Here is a 15,478-nt window from a genome sequence, read left to right as displayed (position 1 = left end):
TAGACAGCAAACCATGAGCCAACTTACCTGGCGCGTGTGCGGCACAGTGGCAAAAGCACTGCCTCGTTAGCGCAGTAGGTAGCGTGTCAGTCTCATAATCTGAAGGTCGTGAGTTCAATCCTCACACGGGGCACTGTCCTCATGCTTGGACAGCCTTTTGGTTAGGGCAAGTCCACCCTATAAGCGTACAAGCCTATCGCGGAGACTTTTGATCACTTTCCCACCCACTGAGATACCACTGAGAGTAGAGTCTGGACATCAGCGCTATCAGCAGCAGAGTTGCAAAAGGGGCTTGGAGCAACTGAAAATCTGACTTTGGACATTGCCTTTCTTGTCACCCGCCGAGAACTTTTGTAGATGGGGCGAAGAGAAAACAGCCAGTATTACAGAGAGAGGACCTTTTTCTGGCCAACAGCCGTTCTTCCCCTGCACTAATAGGCCCCCAAGGAGAAGGCTTTTGTTGGGCTCCGGTACGCTCACCTGGGAAGCTTGATTCTGATGAGCGCACCTTAGCCAAAAGGCAGGACATTCCCGTACTGGGAGTCGAACCCGGGCCGCCTGGGTGAAAACCAGGAATCCTGACCGCTAGACCATATGGGAGGCGTTCGGTAAGAGCTGAATGCATCTGGGGGAAAAAGGAGCTCGAGAGCCAGAGGGGGGCATCAGCTCTGTCTAGACAGCAAACCATGAGCCAACTTACCTGGCGCGTGTGCGGCACAGTGGCAAAAGCACTGCCTCGTTAGCGCAGTAGGTAGCGCGTCAGTCTCATAATCTGAAGGTCGTGAGTTCAATCCTCACACGGGGCACTGTCCTCATGCTTGGACAGCCTTTTGGTTAGGGCAAGTCCACCCTATAAGCGTACAAGCCTATCGCGGAGACTTTTGATCACTTTCCCACCCACTGAGATACCACTGAGAGTAGAGTCTGGACATCAGCGCTATCAGCAGCAGAGTTGCAAAAGGGGCTTGGAGCAACTGAAAATCTGACTTTGGACATTGCCTTTCTTGTCACCCGCCGAGAACTTTTGTAGATGGGGCGAAGAGAAAACAGCCAGTATTACAGAGGGAGGACCTTTTTCTGGCCAACAGCCGTTCTTCCCCTGCACTAATAGGCCCCCAAGGAGAAGGCTTTTGTTGGGCTCCGGTACGCTCACCTGGGAAGCTTGATTCTGATGAGCGCACCTTAGCCAAAAGGCAGGACGTTCCCATACCGGGAGTTGAACCCGGGCCGCCTGGGTGAAAACCAGGAATCCTGACCGCTTGACCATATGGGAGGCGTTCGGTAAGAGCTGAATGCATCTGGGGGAAAAAGGAGCTCGAGAGCCAGAGGGGGGGCATCAGCTCTGTCTAGACAGCAAACCATGAGCCAACTTACCTGGCGCGTGTGCGGCACAGTGGCAAAAGCACTGCCTCGTTAGCGCAGTAGGTAGCGTGTCAGTCTCATAATCTGAAGGTCGTGAGTTCAATCCTCACACGGGGCACTGTCCTCATGCTTGGACAGCCTTTTGGTTAGGGCAAGTCCACCCTATAAGCGTACAAGCCTATCGCGGAGACTTTTGATCACTTTCCCACCCACTGAGATACCACTGAGAGTAGAGTCTGGACATCAGCGCTATCAGCAGCAGAGTTGCAAAAGGGGCTTGGAGCAACTGAAAATCTGACTTTGGACATTGCCTTTCTTGTCACCCGCCGAGAACTTTTGTAGATGGGGCGAAGAGAAAACAGCCAGTATTACAGAGAGAGGACCTTTTTCTGGCCAACAGCCGTTCTTCCCCTGCACTAATAGGCCCCCAAGGAGAAGGCTTTTGTTGGGCTCCGGTACGCTCACCTGGGAAGCTTGATTCTGATGAGCGCACCTTAGCCAAAAAGCAGGACCTTCCCATACCGGGAATCGAACCCGGGCCGCCTGGGTGAAAACCAGGAATCCTGACCGCTAGACCATATGGGAGGCGTTCGGTAAGAGCTGAATGCATCTGGGGGAAAAAGGAGCTCGAGAGCCAGAGGGGGGCATCAGCTCTGTCTAGACAGCAAACCATGAGCCAACTTACCTGGCGCATGTGCGGCACAGTGGCAAAAGCACTGCCTCGTTAGCGCAGTAGGTAGCGCGTCAGTCTCATAATCTGAAGGTCGTGAGTTCAATCCTCACACGGGGCACTGTCCTCATGCTTGGACAGCCTTTTGGTTAGGGCAAGTCCACCCTATAAGCGTACAAGCCTATCGCGGAGACTTTTGATCACTTTCCCACCCACTGAGATACCACTGAGAGTAGAGTCTGGACATCAGCGCTATCAGCAGCAGAGTTGCAAAAGGGGCTTGGAGCAACTGAAAATCTGACTTTGGACATTGCCTTTCTTGTCACCCGCCGAGAACTTTTGTAGATGGGGCGAAGAGAAAACAGCCAGTATTACAGAGGGAGGACCTTTTTCTGGCCAACAGCCGTTCTTCCCCTGCACTAATAGGCCCCCAAGGAGAAGGCTTTTGTTGGGCTCCGGTACGCTCACCTGGGAAGCTTGATTCTGATGAGCGCACCTTAGCCAAAAGGCAGGACGTTCCCATACCGGGAGTCGAACCCGGGCCGCCTGGGTGAAAACCAGGAATCCTGACCGCTTGACCATATGGGAGGCGTTCGGTAAGAGCTGAATGCATCTGGGGGAAAAAGGAGCTCGAGAGCCAGAGGGGGGCATCAGCTCTGTCTAGACAGCAAACCATGAGCCAACTTACCTGGCGCGTGTGCGGCACAGTGGCAAAAGCACTGCCTCGTTAGCGCAGTAGGTAGCGTGTCAGTCTCATAATCTGAAGGTCGTGAGTTCAATCCTCACACGGGGCACTGTCCTCATGCTTGGACAGCCTTTTGGTTAGGGCAAGTCCACCCTATAAGCGTACAAGCCTATCGCGGAGACTTTTGATCACTTTCCCACCCACTGAGATACCACTGAGAGTAGAGTCTGGACATCAGCGCTATCAGCAGCAGAGTTGCAAAAGGGGCTTGGAGCAACTGAAAATCTGACTTTTGACATTGCCTTTCTTGTCACCCGCCGAGAACTTTTGTAGATGGGGCGAAGAGAAAACAGCCAGTATTACAGAGAGAGGACCTTTTTCTGGCCAACAGCCGTTCTTCCCCTGCACTAATAGGCCCCCAAGGAGAAGGCTTTTGTTGGGCTCCGGTACGCTCACCTGGGAAGCTTGATTCTGATGAGCGCACCTTAGCCAAAAGGCAGGACATTCCCGTACCGGGAGTCGAACCCGGGCCACCTGGGTGAAAACCAGGAATCCTGACCGCTAGACCATATGGGAGGCGTTCGGTAAGAGCTGAATGCATCTGGGGGAAAAAGGAGCTCGAGAGCCAGAGGGGGGCATCAGCTCTGTCTAGACAGCAAACCATGAGCCAACTTACCTGGCGCATGTGCGGCACAGTGGCAAAAGCACTGCCTCGTTAGCGCAGTAGGTAGCGCATCAGTCTTATAATCTGAAGGTCGTGAGTTCAATCCTCACACGGGGCACTGTCCTCATGCTTGGACAGCCTTTTGGTTAGGGCAAGTCCACCCTATAAGCGTACAAGTCTATCGCGGAGACTTTTGATCACTTTCCCACCCACTGAGATACCACTGAGAGTAGAGTCTGGACATCAGCGCTATCAGCAGCAGAGTTGCAAAAGGGGCTTGGAGCAACTGAAAATCTGACTTTGGACATTGCCTTTCTTGTCACCCGCCGAGAACTTTTGTAGATGGGGCGAAGAGAAAACAGCCAGTATTACAGAGGGAGGACCTTTTTCTGGCCAACAGCCGTTCTTCCCCTGCACTAATAGGCCCCCAAGGAGAAGGCTTTTGTTGGGCTCCGGTACGCTCACCTGGGAAGCTTGATTCTGATGAGCGCACCTTAGCCAAAAGGCAGGACGTTCCCGTACCGGGAGTCGAACCCGGGCCGCCTGGGTGAAAACCAGGAATCCTGACCGCTAGACCATATGGGAGGCGTTCGGTAAGAGCTGAATGCATCTGGGGGAAAAAGGAGCTCGAGAGCCAGAGGGGGGCATCAGCTCTGTCTAGACAGCAAACCATGAGCCAACTTACCTGGCGCGTGTGCGGCACAGTGGCAAAAGCACTGCCTCGTTAGCGCAGTAGGTAGCGCGTCAGTCTCATAATCTGAAGGTCGTGAGTTCAATCCTCACACGGGGCACTGTCCTCATGCTTGGACAGCCTTTTGGTTAGGGCAAGTCCACCCTATAAGCGTACAAGCCTATCGCGGAGACTTTTGATCACTTTCCCACCCACTGAGATACCACTGAGAGTAGAGTCTGGACATCAGCGCTATCAGCAGCAGAGTTGCAAAAGGGGCTTGGAGCAACTGAAAATCTGACTTTGGACATTGCCTTTCTTGTCACCCGCCGAGAACTTTTGTAGATGGGGCGAAGAGAAAACAGCCAGTATTACAGAGGGAGGACCTTTTTCTGGCCAACAGCCGTTCTTCCCCTGCACTAATAGGCCCCCAAGGAGAAGGCTTTTGTTGGGCTCCGGTACGCTCACCTGGGAAGCTTGATTCTGATGAGCGCACCTTAGCCAAAAGGCAGGACGTTCCCATACCGGGAGTCGAACCCGGGCCGCCTGGGTGAAAACCAGGAATCCTGACCGCTAGACCATATGGGAGGCGTTCGGTAAGAGCTGAATGCATCTGGGGGAAAAAGGAGCTCGAGAGCCAGAGGGGGGGCATCAGCTCTGTCTAGACAGCAAACCATGAGCCAACTTACCTGGCGCGTGTGCGGCACAGTGGCAAAACCACTGCCTCGTTAGCGCAGTAGGTAGCGTGTCAGTCTCATAATCTGAAGGTCGTGAGTTCAATCCTCACACGGGGCACTGTCCTCATGCTTGGACAGCCTTTTGGTTAGGGCAAGTCCACCCTATAAGCGTACAAGCCTATCGCGGAGACTTTTGATCACTTTCCCACCCACTGAGATACCACTGAGAGTAGAGTCTGGACATCAGCGCTATCAGCAGCAGAGTTGCAAAAGGGGCTTGGAGCAACTGAAAATCTGACTTTGGACATTGCCTTTCTTGTCACCCGCCGAGAACTTTTGTAGATGGGGCGAAGAGAAAACAGCCAGTATTACAGAGGGAGGACCTTTTTCTGGCCAACAGCCGTTCTTCCCCTGCACGAATAGGCCCCCAAGGAGAAGGCTTTTGTTGGGCTCCGGTACGCTCACCTGGGAAGCTTGATTCTGATGAGCGCACCTTAGCCAAAAGGCAGGACGTTCCCGTACCGGGAGTCGAACCCGGGCCGCCTGGGTGAAAACCAGGAATCCTGACCGCTAGACCATATGGGAGGCGTTCGGTAAGAGCTGAATGCATCTGGGGGAAAAAGGAGCTCGAGAGCCAGAGGGGGGCATCAGCTCTGTCTAGACAGCAAACCATGAGCCAACTTACCTGGCGCGTGTGCGGCACAGTGGCAAAAGCACTGCCTCGTTAGCGCAGTAGGTAGCGTGTCAGTCTCATAATCTGAAGGTCGTGAGTTCAATCCTCACACGGGGCACTGTCCTCATGCTTGGACAGCCTTTTGGTTAGGGCAAGTCCACCCTATAAGCGTACAAGCCTATCGCGGAGACTTTTGATCACTTTCCCACCCACTGAGATACCACTGAGAGTAGAGTCTGGACATCAGCGCTATCAGCAGCAGAGTTGCAAAAGGGGCTTGGAGCAACTGAAAATCTGACTTTGGACATTGCCTTTCTTGTCACCCGCCGAGAACTTTTGTAGATGGGGCGAAGAGAAAACAGACAGTATTACAGAGGGAGGACCTTTTTCTGGCCAACAGCCGTTCTTCCCCTGCACTAATAGGCCCCCAAGGAGAAGGCTTTTGTTGGGCTCCGGTACGCTCACCTGGGAAGCTTGATTCTGATGAGCGCACCTTAGCCAAAAGGCAGGACGTTCCCATACCGGGAGTCGAACCCGGGCCGCCTGGGTGAAAACCAGGAATCCTGACCGCTTGACCATATGGGAGGCGTTCGGTAAGAGCTGAATGCATCTGGGGGAAAAAGGAGCTCGAGAGCCAGAGGGGGGCATCAGCTCTGTCTAGACAGCAAACCATGAGCCAACTTACCTGGCGCGTGTGCGGCACAGCGGCAAAAGCACTGCCTCGTTAGCGCAGTAGGTAGCGCGTCAGTCTCATAATCTGAAGGTCGTGAGTTCAATCCTCACACGGGGCACTGTCCTCATACTTGGACAGCCTTTTGGTTAGGGCAAGTCCACCCTATAAGCGTACAAGCCTATCGCGGAGACTTTTGATCACTTTCCCACCCACTGAGATACCACTGAGAGTAGAGTCTGGACATCAGCGCTATCAGCAGCAGAGTTGCAAAAGGGGCTTGGAGCAACTGAAAATCTGACTTTGGACATTGCCTTTCTTGTCACCCGCCGAGAACTTTTGTAGATGGGGCGAAGAGAAAACAGCCAGTATTACAGAGAGAGGACCTTTTTCTGGCCAACAGCCGTTCTTCCCCTGCACTAATAGGCCCCCAAGGAGAAGGCTTTTGTTGGGCTCCGGTACGCTCACCTGGGAAGCTTGATTCTGATGAGCGCACCTTAGCCAAAAGGCAGGACATTCCCGTACCGGGAGTCGAACCCGGGCCACCTGGGTGAAAACCAGGAATCCTGACCGCTAGACCATATGGGAGGCGTTCGGTAAGAGCTGAATGCATCTGGGGGAAAAAGGAGCTCGAGAGCCAGAGGGGGGCATCAGCTCTGTCTAGACAGCAAACCATGAGCCAACTTACCTGGCGCATGTGCGGCACAGTGGCAAAAGCACTGCCTCGTTAGCGCAGTAGGTAGCGCGTCAGTCTCATAATCTGAAGGTCGTGAGTTCAATCCTCACACGGGGCACTGTCCTCATGCTTGGACAGCCTTTTGGTTAGGGCAAGTCCACCCTATAAGCGTACAAGCCTATCGCGGAGACTTTTGATCACTTTCCCACCCACTGAGATACCACTGAGAGTAGAGTCTGGACATCAGCGCTATCAGCAGCAGAGTTGCAAAAGGGGCTTGGAGCAACTGAAAATCTGACTTTGGACATTGCCTTTCTTGTCACCCGCCGAGAACTTTTGTAGATGGGGCGAAGAGAAAACAGCCAGTATTACAGAGGGAGGACCTTTTTCTGGCCAACAGCCGTTCTTCCCCTGCACTAATAGGCCCCCAAGGAGAAGGCTTTTGTTGGGCTCCGGTACGCTCACCTGGGAAGCTTGATTCTGATGAGCGCACCTTAGCCAAAAGGCAGGACATTCCCGTACCGGGAGTCGAACCCGGGCCGCCTGGGTGAAAACCAGGAATCCTGACCGCTAGACCATATGGGAGGCGTTCGGTAAGAGCTGAATGCATCTGGGGGAAAAAGGAGCTCGAGAGCCAGAGGGGGGCATCAGCTCTGTCTAGACAGCAAACCATGAGCCAACTTACCTGGCGCGTGTGCGGCACAGTGGCAAAAGCACTGCCTCGTTAGCGCAGTAGGTAGCGCGTCAGTCTCATAATCTGAAGGTCGTGAGTTCAATCCTCACACGGGGCACTGTCCTCATGCTTGGACAGCCTTTTGGTTAGGGCAAGTCCACCCTATAAGCGTACAAGCCTATCGCGGAGACTTTTGATCACTTTCCCACCCACTGAGATACCACTGAGAGTAGAGTCTGGACATCAGCGCTATCAGCAGCAGAGTTGCAAAAGGGGCTTGGAGCAACTGAAAATCTGACTTTGGACATTGCCTTTCTTGTCACCCGCCGAGAACTTTTGTAGATGGGGCGAAGAGAAAACAGCCAGTATTACAGAGGGAGGACCTTTTTCTGGCCAACAGCCGTTCTTCCCCTGCACTAATAGGCCCCCAAGGAGAAGGCTTTTGTTGGGCTCCGGTACGCTCACCTGGGAAGCTTGATTCTGATGAGCGCACCTTAGCCAAAAGGCAGGATGTTCCCATACCGGGAGTCGAACCCGGGCCGCCTGGGTGAAAACCAGGAATCCTGACCGCTTGACCATATGGGAGGCGTTCGGTAAGAGCTGAATGCATCTGGGGGAAAAAGGAGCTCGAGAGCCAGAGGGGGGGCATCAGCTCTGTCTAGACAGCAAACCATGAGCCAACTTACCTGGCGCGTGTGCGGCACAGTGGCAAAAGCACTGCCTCGTTAGCGCAGTAGGTAGCGTGTCAGTCTCATAATCTGAAGGTCGTGAGTTCAATCCTCACACGGGGCACTGTCCTCATGCTTGGACAGCCTTTTGGTTAGGGCAAGTCCACCCTATAAGCGTACAAGCCTATCGCGGAGACTTTTGATCACTTTCCCACCCACTGAGATACCACTGAGAGTAGAGTCTGGACATCAGCGCTATCAGCAGCAGAGTTGCAAAAGGGGCTTGGAGCAACTGAAAATCTGACTTTGGACATTGCCTTTCTTGTCACCCGCCGAGAACTTTTGTAGATGGGGCGAAGAGAAAACAGCCAGTATTACAGAGAGAGGACCTTTTTCTGGCCAACAGCCGTTCTTCCCCTGCACTAATAGGCCCCCAAGGAGAAGGCTTTTGTTGGGCTCCGGTACGCTCACCTGGGAAGCTTGATTCTGATGAGCGCACCTTAGCCAAAAGGCAGGACGTTCCCATACCGGGAGTCGAACCCGGGCCGCCTGGGTGAAAACCAGGAATCCTGACCGCTAGACCATATGGGAGGCTTTCGGTAAGAGCTGAATGCATCTGGGGGAAAAAGGAGCTCGAGAGCCAGAGGGGGGCATCAGCTCTGTCTAGACAGCAAACCATGAGCCAACTTACCTGGCGCATGTGCGGCACAGTGGCAAAAGCACTGCCTCGTTAGCGCAGTAGGTAGCGCGTCAGTCTCATAATCTGAAGGTCGTGAGTTCAATCCTCACACGGGGCACTGTCCTCATGCTTGGACAGCCTTTTGGTTAGGGCAAGTCCACCCTATAAGCGTACAAGCCTATCGCGGAGACTTTTGATCACTTTCCCACCCACTGAGATACCACTGAGAGTAGAGTCTGGACATCAGCGCTATCAGCAGCAGAGTTGCAAAAGGGGCTTGGAGCAACTGAAAATCTGACTTTGGACATTGCCTTTCTTGTCACCCGCCGAGAACTTTTGTAGATGGGGCGAAGAGAAAACAGCCAGTATTACAGAGGGAGGACCTTTTTCTGGCCAACAGCCGTTCTTCCCCTGCACTAATAGGCCCCCAAGGAGAAGGCTTTTGTTGGGCTCCGGTACGCTCACCTGGGAAGCTTGATTCTGATGAGCGCACCTTAGCCAAAAGGCACGATGTTCCCGTACCGGGAGTCGAACCCAGGCCGCCTGGGTGAAAACCAGGAATCCTGACCGCTAGACCATATGGGAGGCGTTCGGTAAGAGCTGAATGCATCTGGGGGAAAAAGGAGCTCGAGAGCCAGAGGGGGGCATCAGCTCTGTCTAGACAGCAAACCATGAGCCAACTTACCTGGCGCGTGTGCGGCACAGTGGCAAAAGCACTGCCTCGTTAGCGCAGTAGGTAGCGTGTCAGTCTCATAATCTGAAGGTCGTGAGTTCAATCCTCACACGGGGCACTGTCCTCATGCTTGGACAGCCTTTTGGTTAGGGCAAGTCCACCCTATAAGCGTACAAGCCTATCGCGGAGACTTTTGATCACTTTCCCACCCACTGAGATACCACTGAGAGTAGAGTCTGGACATCAGCGCTATCAGCAGCAGAGTTGCAAAAGGGGCTTGGAGCAACTGAAAATCTGACTTTGGACATTGCCTTTCTTGTCACCCGCCGAGAACTTTTGTAGATGGGGCGAAGAGAAAACAGCCAGTATTACAGAGGGAGGACCTTTTTCTGGCCAACAGCCGTTCTTCCCCTGCACTAATAGGCCCCCAAGGAGAAGGCTTTTGTTGGGCTCCGGTACGCTCACCTGGGAAGCTTGATTCTGATGAGCGCACCTTAGCCAAAAGGCAGGACGTTCCCGTACCGGGAGTCGAACCCGGGCCGCCTGGGTGAAAACCAGGAATCCTGACCGCTAGACCATATGGGAGGCGTTCGGTAAGAGCTGAATGCATCTGGGGGAAAAAGGAGCTCGAGAGCCAGAGGGGGGCATCAGCTCTGTCTAGACAGCAAACCATGAGCCAACTTACCTGGCGCGTGTGCGGCACAGGGGCAAAAGCACTGCCTCGTTAGCGCAGTAGGTAGCGTGTCAGTCTCATAATCTGAAGGTCGTGAGTTCAATCCTCACACGGGGCACTGTCCTCATGCTTGGACAGCCTTTTGGTTAGGGCAAGTCCACCCTATAAGCGTACAAGCCTATCGCGGAGACTTTTGATCACTTTCCCACCCACTGAGATACCACTGAGAGTAGAGTCTGGACATCAGCGCTATCAGCAGCAGAGTTGCAAAAGGGGCTTGGAGCAACTGAAAATCTGACTTTGGACATTGCCTTTCTTGTCACCCGCCGAGAACTTTTGTAGATGGGGCGAAGAGAAAACAGCCAGTATTACAGAGGGAGGACCTTTTTCTGGCCAACAGCCGTTCTTCCCCTGCACTAATAGGCCCCCAAGGAGAAGGCTTTTGTTGGGCTCCGGTACGCTCACCTGGGAAGCTTGATTCTGATGAGCGCACCTTAGCCAAAAGGCAGGACGTTCCCGTACCGGGAGTCGAACCCGGGCCGCCTGGGTGAAAACCAGGAATCCTGACCGCTAGACCATATGGGAGGCGTTCGGTAAGAGCTGAATGCATCTGGGGGAAAAAGGAGCTCGAGAGCCAGAGGGGGGCATCAGCTCTGTCTAGACAGCAAACCATGAGCCAACTTACCTGGCACGTGTGCGGCACAGTGGCAAAAGCACTGCCTCGTTAGCGCAGTAGGTAGCGCGTCAGTCTCATAATCTGAAGGTCGTGAGTTCAATCCTCACACGGGGCACTGTCCTCATGCTTGGACAGCCTTTTGGTTAGGGCAAGTCCACCCTATAAGCGTACAAGCCTATCGCAGAGACTTTTGATCACTTTCCCACCCACTGAGATACCACTGAGAGTAGAGTCTGGACATCAGCGCTATCAGCAGCAGAGTTGCAAAAGGGGCTTGGAGCAACTGAAAATCTGACTTTGGACATTGCCTTTCTTGTCACCCGCCGAGAACTTTTGTAGATGGGGCGAAGAGAAAACAGACAGTATTACAGAGGGAGGACCTTTTTCTGGCCAACAGCCGTTCTTCCCCTGCACTAATAGGCCCCCAAGGAGAAGGCTTTTGTTGGGCTCCGGTACGCTCACCTGGGAAGCTTGATTCTGATGAGCGCACCTTAGCCAAAAGGCAGGGCGTTCCCATACCGGGAGTCGAACCCGGGCCGCCTGGGTGAAAACCAGGAATCCTGACCTCTAGACCATATGGGAGGCGCTCGGTAAGAGCTGAATGCATCTGGGGGAAAAAGTAGCTCGAGAGCCAGAGGGGGGCATCAGCTCTGTCTAGACAGCAAACCATGAGCCAACTTACCTGGCGCGTGTGCGGCACAGTGGCAAAAGCACTGCCTCGTTAGCGCAGTAGGTAGCGTGTCAGTCTCATAATCTGAAGGTCGTGAGTTCAATCCTCACACGGGGCACTGTCCTCATGCTTGGACAGCCTTTTGGTTAGGGCAAGTCCACCCTATAAGCGTACAAGCCTATCGCGGAGACTTTTGATCACTTTCCCACCCACTGAGATACCACTGAGAGTAGAGTCTGGACATCAGCGCTATCAGCAGCAGAGTTGCAAAAGGGGCTTGGAGCAACTGAAAATCTGACTTTGGACATTGCCTTTCTTGTCACCCGCCGAGAACTTTTGTAGATGGGGCGAAGAGAAAACAGCCAGTATTACAGAGGGAGGACCTTTTTCTGGCCAACAGCCGTTCTTCCCCTGCACTAATAGGCCCCCAAGGAGAAGGCTTTTGTTGGGCTCCGGTACGCTCACCTGGGAAGCTTGATTCAGATGAGCGCACCTTAGCCAAAAGGCAGGACGTTCCCATACCGGGAGTCGAACCCAGGCCGCCTGGGTGAAAACCAGGAATCCTGACCGCTAGACCATATGGGAGGCGTTCGGTAAGAGCTGAATGCATCTGGGGGAAAAAGGAGCTCGAGAGCCAGAGGGGGGCATCAGCTCTGTCTAGACAGCAAACCATGAGCCAACTTACCTGGCGCGTGTGCGGCACAGTGGCAAATGCACTGCCTCGTTAGCGCAGTAGGTAGCGCGTCAGTCTCATAATCTGAAGGTCGTGAGTTCAATCCTCACACGGGGCACTGTCCTCATGCTTGGACAGCCTTTTGGTTAGGGCAAGTCCACCCTATAAGCGTACAAGCCTATCGCGGAGACTTTTGATCACTTTCCCACCCACTGAGATACCACTGAGAGTAGAGTCTGGACATCAGCGCTATCAGCAGCAGAGTTGCAAAAGGGGCTTGGAGCAACTGAAAATCTGACTTTGGACATTGCCTTTCTTGTCACCCGCCGAGAACTTTTGTAGATGGGGCGAAGAGAAAACAGCCAGTATTACAGAGGGAGGACCTTTTTCTGGCCAACAGCCGTTCTTCCCCTGCACTAATAGGCCCCCAAGGAGAAGGCTTTTGTTGGGCTCCGGTACGCTCACCTGGGAAGCTTGATTCTGATGAGCGCACCTTAGCCAAAAGGCAGGACGTTCCCGTACCGGGAGTCGAACCCGGGCCGCCTGGGTAAAAACCAGGAATCCTGACCGCTTGACCATATGGGAGGCGTTCGGTAAGAGCTGAATGCATCTGGGGGAAAAAGGAGCTCGAGAGCCAGAGGGGGGCATCAGCTCTGTCAAGACAGCAAACCATGAGCCAACTTACCTGGCGCGTATGCGGCACAGTGGCAAAAGCACTGCCTCGTTAGCGCAGTAGGTAGCGTGTCAGTCTCATAATCTGAAGGTCGTGAGTTCAATCCTCACACGGGGCACTGTCCTCATGCTTGGACAGCCTTTTGGTTAGGGCAAGTCCACCCTATAAGCGTACAAGCCTATCGCGGAGACTTTTGATCACTTTCCCACCCACTGAGATACCACTGAGAGTAGAGTCTGGATATCAGCGCTATCAGCAGCAGAGTTGCAAAAGGGGCTTGGAGCAACTGAAAATCTGACTTTGGACATTGCCTTTCTTGTCACCCGCCGAGAACTTTTGTAGATGGGGCGAAGAGAAAACAGCCAGTATTACAGAGAGAGGACCTTTTTCTGGCCAACAGCCGTTCTTCCCCTGCACTAATAGGCCCCCAAGGAGAAGGCTTTTGTTGGGCTCCGGTACGCTCACCTGGGAAGCTTGATTCTGATGAGCGCACCTTAGCCAAAAGGCAGGACGTTCTCATACCGGGAGTCGAACCCGGGCCGCCTGGGTGAAAACCAGGAATCCTGACCGCTAGACCATATGGGAGGCGTTCGGTAAGAGCTGAATGCATCTGGGGGAAAAAGGAGCTCGAGAGCCAGAGGGGGGCATCAGCTCTGTCTAGACAGCAAACCATGAGCCAACTTACCTGGCGCATGTGCGGCACAGTGGCAAAAGCACTGCCTCGTTAGCGCAGTAGGTAGCGCGTCAGTCTCATAATCTGAAGGTCGTGAGTTCAATCCTCACACGGGGCACTGTCCTCATGCTTGGACAGCCTTTTGGTTAGGGCAAGTCCACCCTATAAGCGTACAAGCCTATCGCGGAGACTTTTGATCACTTTCCCACCCACTGAGATACCACTGAGAGTAGAGTCTGGACATCAGCGCTATCAGCAGCAGAGTTGCAAAAGGGGCTTGGAGCAACTGAAAATCTGACTTTGGACATTGCCTTTCTTGTCACCCGCCGAGAACTTTTGTAGATGGGGCGAAGAGAAAACAGCCAGTATTACAGAGGGAGGACCTTTTTCTGGCCAACAGCCGTTCTTCCCCTGCACTAATAGGCCCCCAAGGAGAAGGCTTTTGTTGGGCTCCGGTACGCTCACCTGGGAAGCTTGATTCTGATGAGCGCACCTTAGCAAAAAGGCAGGACGTTCCCGTACCGGGAGTCGAACCCGGGCCGCCTGGGTGAAAACCAGGAATCCTGACCGCTAGACCATATGGGAGGCGTTGGGTAAGAGCTGAATGCATCTGGGGGAAAAAGGAGCTCGAGAGCCAGAGGGGGGCATCAGCTCTGTCTAGACAGCAAACCATGAGCCAACTTACCGGGCGCGTGTGCGGCACAATGGCAAAAGCACTGCCTCGTTAGCGCAGTAGGTAGCGTGTCAGTCTCATAATCTGAAGGTCGTGAGTTCAATCCTCACACGGGGCACTGTCCTCATGCTTGGACAGCCTTTTGGTTAGGGCAAGTCCACCCTATAAGCGTACAAGCCTATCGCGGAGACTTTTGATCACTTTCCCACCCACTGAGATACCACTGAGAGTAGAGTCTGGACATCAGCGCTATCAGCAGCAGAGTTGCAAAAGGGGCTTGGAGCAACTGAAAATCTGACTTTGGACATTGCCTTTCTTGTCACCCGCCGAGAACTTTTGTAGATGGGGCGAAGAGAAAACAGCCAGTATTACAGAGGGAGGACCTTTTTCTGGCCAACAGCCGTTCTTCCCCTGCACTAATAGGCCCCCAAGGAGAAGGCTTTTGTTGGGCTCCGGTACGCTCACCTGGAAAGCTTGATTCTGATGAGCGCACCTTAGCCAAAAGGCAGGACGTTCCCGTACCGGGAGTCGAACCCGGGCCGCCTGGGTGAAAACCAGGAATCCTGACCGCTTGACCATATGGGAGGCGTTCGGTAAGAGCTGAATGCATCTGGGGGAAAAAGGAGCTCGAGAGCCAGAGGGGGGCATCAGCTCTGTCTAGACAGCAAACCATGAGCCAACTTACCTGGCGCGTGTGCGGCACAGTGGCAAAAGCACTGCCTCGTTAGCGCAGTAGGTAGCGTGTCAGTCTCATAATCTGAAGGTCGTGAGTTCAATCCTCACACGGGGCACTGTCCTCATGCTTGGACAGCCTTTTGGTTAGGGCAAGTCCACCCTATAAGCGTACAAGCCTATCGCGGAGACTTTTGATCACTTTCCCACCCACTGAGATACCACTGAGAGTAGAGTCTGGACATCAGCGCTATCAGCAGCAGAGTTGCAAAAGGGGCTTGGAGCAACTGAAAATCTGACTTTGGACATTGCCTTTCTTGTCACCCGCCGAGAACTTTTGTAGATGGGGCGAAGAGAAAACAGCCAGTATTACAGAGGGAGGACCTTTTTCTGGCCAACAGCCGTTCTTCCCCTGCACTAATAGGCCCCCAAGGAGAAGGCTTTTGTTGGGCTCCGGTACGCTCACCTGGGAAGCTTGATTCTGATGAGCGCACCTTAGCCAAAAGGCAGGACGTTCCCATACCGGGAGTCGAACCCGGCCCGCCTGGGTGAAAACCAGGGATCCTGACCGCTTGACCATATGGGAGGCGTTCGGTAAGAGCTGAATGCATCTGGGGGAAAAAGGAGCTCGAGAGCCAGAGGGGGGCATCAGCTC

General features: G+C 53.7%; 45 non-coding genes across 45 annotated transcripts; 23 read left to right on the top strand and 22 right to left on the bottom strand.

Moving 5' to 3' along the window:
• The first annotated feature begins 60 nt into the window (after nt 1-60).
• Nucleotides 61-133, top strand: TRNAM-CAU (transfer RNA methionine (anticodon CAU)). Its single transcript has one exon. It is a non-coding gene; the product is annotated as a tRNA-Met (tRNA).
• A 395-nt stretch (nt 134-528) lies between these two features.
• Nucleotides 529-600, bottom strand: TRNAE-UUC (transfer RNA glutamic acid (anticodon UUC)). The gene has a single exon. It is a non-coding gene; the product is annotated as a tRNA-Glu (tRNA).
• Nucleotides 601-733: 133 nt separating this feature from the next.
• Nucleotides 734-806, top strand: TRNAM-CAU (transfer RNA methionine (anticodon CAU)). Its single transcript has one exon. It is a non-coding gene; the product is annotated as a tRNA-Met (tRNA).
• Nucleotides 807-1,201: 395 nt separating this feature from the next.
• TRNAE-UUC (transfer RNA glutamic acid (anticodon UUC)) lies at nt 1,202-1,273 on the bottom strand. Its single transcript has one exon. It is a non-coding gene; the product is annotated as a tRNA-Glu (tRNA).
• A 134-nt stretch (nt 1,274-1,407) lies between these two features.
• Nucleotides 1,408-1,480, top strand: TRNAM-CAU (transfer RNA methionine (anticodon CAU)). The gene has a single exon. It is a non-coding gene; the product is annotated as a tRNA-Met (tRNA).
• Nucleotides 1,481-1,875: 395 nt separating this feature from the next.
• Nucleotides 1,876-1,947, bottom strand: TRNAE-UUC (transfer RNA glutamic acid (anticodon UUC)). The gene has a single exon. It is a non-coding gene; the product is annotated as a tRNA-Glu (tRNA).
• Nucleotides 1,948-2,080: 133 nt separating this feature from the next.
• Nucleotides 2,081-2,153, top strand: TRNAM-CAU (transfer RNA methionine (anticodon CAU)). The gene has a single exon. It is a non-coding gene; the product is annotated as a tRNA-Met (tRNA).
• A 395-nt stretch (nt 2,154-2,548) lies between these two features.
• TRNAE-UUC (transfer RNA glutamic acid (anticodon UUC)) lies at nt 2,549-2,620 on the bottom strand. Its single transcript has one exon. It is a non-coding gene; the product is annotated as a tRNA-Glu (tRNA).
• A 133-nt stretch (nt 2,621-2,753) lies between these two features.
• TRNAM-CAU (transfer RNA methionine (anticodon CAU)) lies at nt 2,754-2,826 on the top strand. The gene has a single exon. It is a non-coding gene; the product is annotated as a tRNA-Met (tRNA).
• A 395-nt stretch (nt 2,827-3,221) lies between these two features.
• On the bottom strand, nt 3,222-3,293 carry TRNAE-UUC (transfer RNA glutamic acid (anticodon UUC)). The gene has a single exon. It is a non-coding gene; the product is annotated as a tRNA-Glu (tRNA).
• A 133-nt stretch (nt 3,294-3,426) lies between these two features.
• TRNAI-UAU (transfer RNA isoleucine (anticodon UAU)) lies at nt 3,427-3,499 on the top strand. The gene has a single exon. It is a non-coding gene; the product is annotated as a tRNA-Ile (tRNA).
• A 395-nt stretch (nt 3,500-3,894) lies between these two features.
• TRNAE-UUC (transfer RNA glutamic acid (anticodon UUC)) lies at nt 3,895-3,966 on the bottom strand. Its single transcript has one exon. It is a non-coding gene; the product is annotated as a tRNA-Glu (tRNA).
• A 133-nt stretch (nt 3,967-4,099) lies between these two features.
• Nucleotides 4,100-4,172, top strand: TRNAM-CAU (transfer RNA methionine (anticodon CAU)). Its single transcript has one exon. It is a non-coding gene; the product is annotated as a tRNA-Met (tRNA).
• Nucleotides 4,173-4,567: 395 nt separating this feature from the next.
• TRNAE-UUC (transfer RNA glutamic acid (anticodon UUC)) lies at nt 4,568-4,639 on the bottom strand. Its single transcript has one exon. It is a non-coding gene; the product is annotated as a tRNA-Glu (tRNA).
• Nucleotides 4,640-4,773: 134 nt separating this feature from the next.
• Nucleotides 4,774-4,846, top strand: TRNAM-CAU (transfer RNA methionine (anticodon CAU)). Its single transcript has one exon. It is a non-coding gene; the product is annotated as a tRNA-Met (tRNA).
• Nucleotides 4,847-5,241: 395 nt separating this feature from the next.
• On the bottom strand, nt 5,242-5,313 carry TRNAE-UUC (transfer RNA glutamic acid (anticodon UUC)). Its single transcript has one exon. It is a non-coding gene; the product is annotated as a tRNA-Glu (tRNA).
• Nucleotides 5,314-5,446: 133 nt separating this feature from the next.
• On the top strand, nt 5,447-5,519 carry TRNAM-CAU (transfer RNA methionine (anticodon CAU)). The gene has a single exon. It is a non-coding gene; the product is annotated as a tRNA-Met (tRNA).
• A 395-nt stretch (nt 5,520-5,914) lies between these two features.
• TRNAE-UUC (transfer RNA glutamic acid (anticodon UUC)) lies at nt 5,915-5,986 on the bottom strand. Its single transcript has one exon. It is a non-coding gene; the product is annotated as a tRNA-Glu (tRNA).
• Nucleotides 5,987-6,119: 133 nt separating this feature from the next.
• On the top strand, nt 6,120-6,192 carry TRNAM-CAU (transfer RNA methionine (anticodon CAU)). The gene has a single exon. It is a non-coding gene; the product is annotated as a tRNA-Met (tRNA).
• Nucleotides 6,193-6,587: 395 nt separating this feature from the next.
• On the bottom strand, nt 6,588-6,659 carry TRNAE-UUC (transfer RNA glutamic acid (anticodon UUC)). Its single transcript has one exon. It is a non-coding gene; the product is annotated as a tRNA-Glu (tRNA).
• A 133-nt stretch (nt 6,660-6,792) lies between these two features.
• Nucleotides 6,793-6,865, top strand: TRNAM-CAU (transfer RNA methionine (anticodon CAU)). The gene has a single exon. It is a non-coding gene; the product is annotated as a tRNA-Met (tRNA).
• A 395-nt stretch (nt 6,866-7,260) lies between these two features.
• On the bottom strand, nt 7,261-7,332 carry TRNAE-UUC (transfer RNA glutamic acid (anticodon UUC)). Its single transcript has one exon. It is a non-coding gene; the product is annotated as a tRNA-Glu (tRNA).
• Nucleotides 7,333-7,465: 133 nt separating this feature from the next.
• On the top strand, nt 7,466-7,538 carry TRNAM-CAU (transfer RNA methionine (anticodon CAU)). The gene has a single exon. It is a non-coding gene; the product is annotated as a tRNA-Met (tRNA).
• Nucleotides 7,539-7,933: 395 nt separating this feature from the next.
• Nucleotides 7,934-8,005, bottom strand: TRNAE-UUC (transfer RNA glutamic acid (anticodon UUC)). Its single transcript has one exon. It is a non-coding gene; the product is annotated as a tRNA-Glu (tRNA).
• Nucleotides 8,006-8,139: 134 nt separating this feature from the next.
• TRNAM-CAU (transfer RNA methionine (anticodon CAU)) lies at nt 8,140-8,212 on the top strand. The gene has a single exon. It is a non-coding gene; the product is annotated as a tRNA-Met (tRNA).
• Nucleotides 8,213-8,607: 395 nt separating this feature from the next.
• On the bottom strand, nt 8,608-8,679 carry TRNAE-UUC (transfer RNA glutamic acid (anticodon UUC)). Its single transcript has one exon. It is a non-coding gene; the product is annotated as a tRNA-Glu (tRNA).
• Nucleotides 8,680-8,812: 133 nt separating this feature from the next.
• TRNAM-CAU (transfer RNA methionine (anticodon CAU)) lies at nt 8,813-8,885 on the top strand. Its single transcript has one exon. It is a non-coding gene; the product is annotated as a tRNA-Met (tRNA).
• Nucleotides 8,886-9,280: 395 nt separating this feature from the next.
• On the bottom strand, nt 9,281-9,352 carry TRNAE-UUC (transfer RNA glutamic acid (anticodon UUC)). The gene has a single exon. It is a non-coding gene; the product is annotated as a tRNA-Glu (tRNA).
• A 133-nt stretch (nt 9,353-9,485) lies between these two features.
• Nucleotides 9,486-9,558, top strand: TRNAM-CAU (transfer RNA methionine (anticodon CAU)). Its single transcript has one exon. It is a non-coding gene; the product is annotated as a tRNA-Met (tRNA).
• A 395-nt stretch (nt 9,559-9,953) lies between these two features.
• Nucleotides 9,954-10,025, bottom strand: TRNAE-UUC (transfer RNA glutamic acid (anticodon UUC)). Its single transcript has one exon. It is a non-coding gene; the product is annotated as a tRNA-Glu (tRNA).
• Nucleotides 10,026-10,158: 133 nt separating this feature from the next.
• TRNAM-CAU (transfer RNA methionine (anticodon CAU)) lies at nt 10,159-10,231 on the top strand. Its single transcript has one exon. It is a non-coding gene; the product is annotated as a tRNA-Met (tRNA).
• A 395-nt stretch (nt 10,232-10,626) lies between these two features.
• TRNAE-UUC (transfer RNA glutamic acid (anticodon UUC)) lies at nt 10,627-10,698 on the bottom strand. The gene has a single exon. It is a non-coding gene; the product is annotated as a tRNA-Glu (tRNA).
• Nucleotides 10,699-10,831: 133 nt separating this feature from the next.
• Nucleotides 10,832-10,904, top strand: TRNAM-CAU (transfer RNA methionine (anticodon CAU)). The gene has a single exon. It is a non-coding gene; the product is annotated as a tRNA-Met (tRNA).
• Nucleotides 10,905-11,299: 395 nt separating this feature from the next.
• TRNAE-UUC (transfer RNA glutamic acid (anticodon UUC)) lies at nt 11,300-11,371 on the bottom strand. The gene has a single exon. It is a non-coding gene; the product is annotated as a tRNA-Glu (tRNA).
• Nucleotides 11,372-11,504: 133 nt separating this feature from the next.
• On the top strand, nt 11,505-11,577 carry TRNAM-CAU (transfer RNA methionine (anticodon CAU)). The gene has a single exon. It is a non-coding gene; the product is annotated as a tRNA-Met (tRNA).
• A 395-nt stretch (nt 11,578-11,972) lies between these two features.
• Nucleotides 11,973-12,044, bottom strand: TRNAE-UUC (transfer RNA glutamic acid (anticodon UUC)). The gene has a single exon. It is a non-coding gene; the product is annotated as a tRNA-Glu (tRNA).
• A 133-nt stretch (nt 12,045-12,177) lies between these two features.
• Nucleotides 12,178-12,250, top strand: TRNAM-CAU (transfer RNA methionine (anticodon CAU)). Its single transcript has one exon. It is a non-coding gene; the product is annotated as a tRNA-Met (tRNA).
• A 395-nt stretch (nt 12,251-12,645) lies between these two features.
• Nucleotides 12,646-12,717, bottom strand: TRNAK-UUU (transfer RNA lysine (anticodon UUU)). The gene has a single exon. It is a non-coding gene; the product is annotated as a tRNA-Lys (tRNA).
• Nucleotides 12,718-12,850: 133 nt separating this feature from the next.
• Nucleotides 12,851-12,923, top strand: TRNAM-CAU (transfer RNA methionine (anticodon CAU)). Its single transcript has one exon. It is a non-coding gene; the product is annotated as a tRNA-Met (tRNA).
• Nucleotides 12,924-13,318: 395 nt separating this feature from the next.
• Nucleotides 13,319-13,390, bottom strand: TRNAE-UUC (transfer RNA glutamic acid (anticodon UUC)). The gene has a single exon. It is a non-coding gene; the product is annotated as a tRNA-Glu (tRNA).
• Nucleotides 13,391-13,523: 133 nt separating this feature from the next.
• TRNAM-CAU (transfer RNA methionine (anticodon CAU)) lies at nt 13,524-13,596 on the top strand. Its single transcript has one exon. It is a non-coding gene; the product is annotated as a tRNA-Met (tRNA).
• Nucleotides 13,597-13,991: 395 nt separating this feature from the next.
• Nucleotides 13,992-14,063, bottom strand: TRNAE-UUC (transfer RNA glutamic acid (anticodon UUC)). Its single transcript has one exon. It is a non-coding gene; the product is annotated as a tRNA-Glu (tRNA).
• Nucleotides 14,064-14,196: 133 nt separating this feature from the next.
• TRNAM-CAU (transfer RNA methionine (anticodon CAU)) lies at nt 14,197-14,269 on the top strand. The gene has a single exon. It is a non-coding gene; the product is annotated as a tRNA-Met (tRNA).
• A 395-nt stretch (nt 14,270-14,664) lies between these two features.
• TRNAE-UUC (transfer RNA glutamic acid (anticodon UUC)) lies at nt 14,665-14,736 on the bottom strand. The gene has a single exon. It is a non-coding gene; the product is annotated as a tRNA-Glu (tRNA).
• Nucleotides 14,737-14,869: 133 nt separating this feature from the next.
• TRNAM-CAU (transfer RNA methionine (anticodon CAU)) lies at nt 14,870-14,942 on the top strand. Its single transcript has one exon. It is a non-coding gene; the product is annotated as a tRNA-Met (tRNA).
• Nucleotides 14,943-15,478: the final 536 nt, after the last annotated feature.

This window comes from Hyperolius riggenbachi, chromosome 3, assembly GCF_040937935.1.
Source record: "Hyperolius riggenbachi isolate aHypRig1 chromosome 3, aHypRig1.pri, whole genome shotgun sequence".
Classification (NCBI taxonomy): domain Eukaryota; kingdom Metazoa; phylum Chordata; class Amphibia; order Anura; family Hyperoliidae; genus Hyperolius; species Hyperolius riggenbachi.
This window is presented reverse-complemented; position numbering and strand designations above follow the sequence as displayed.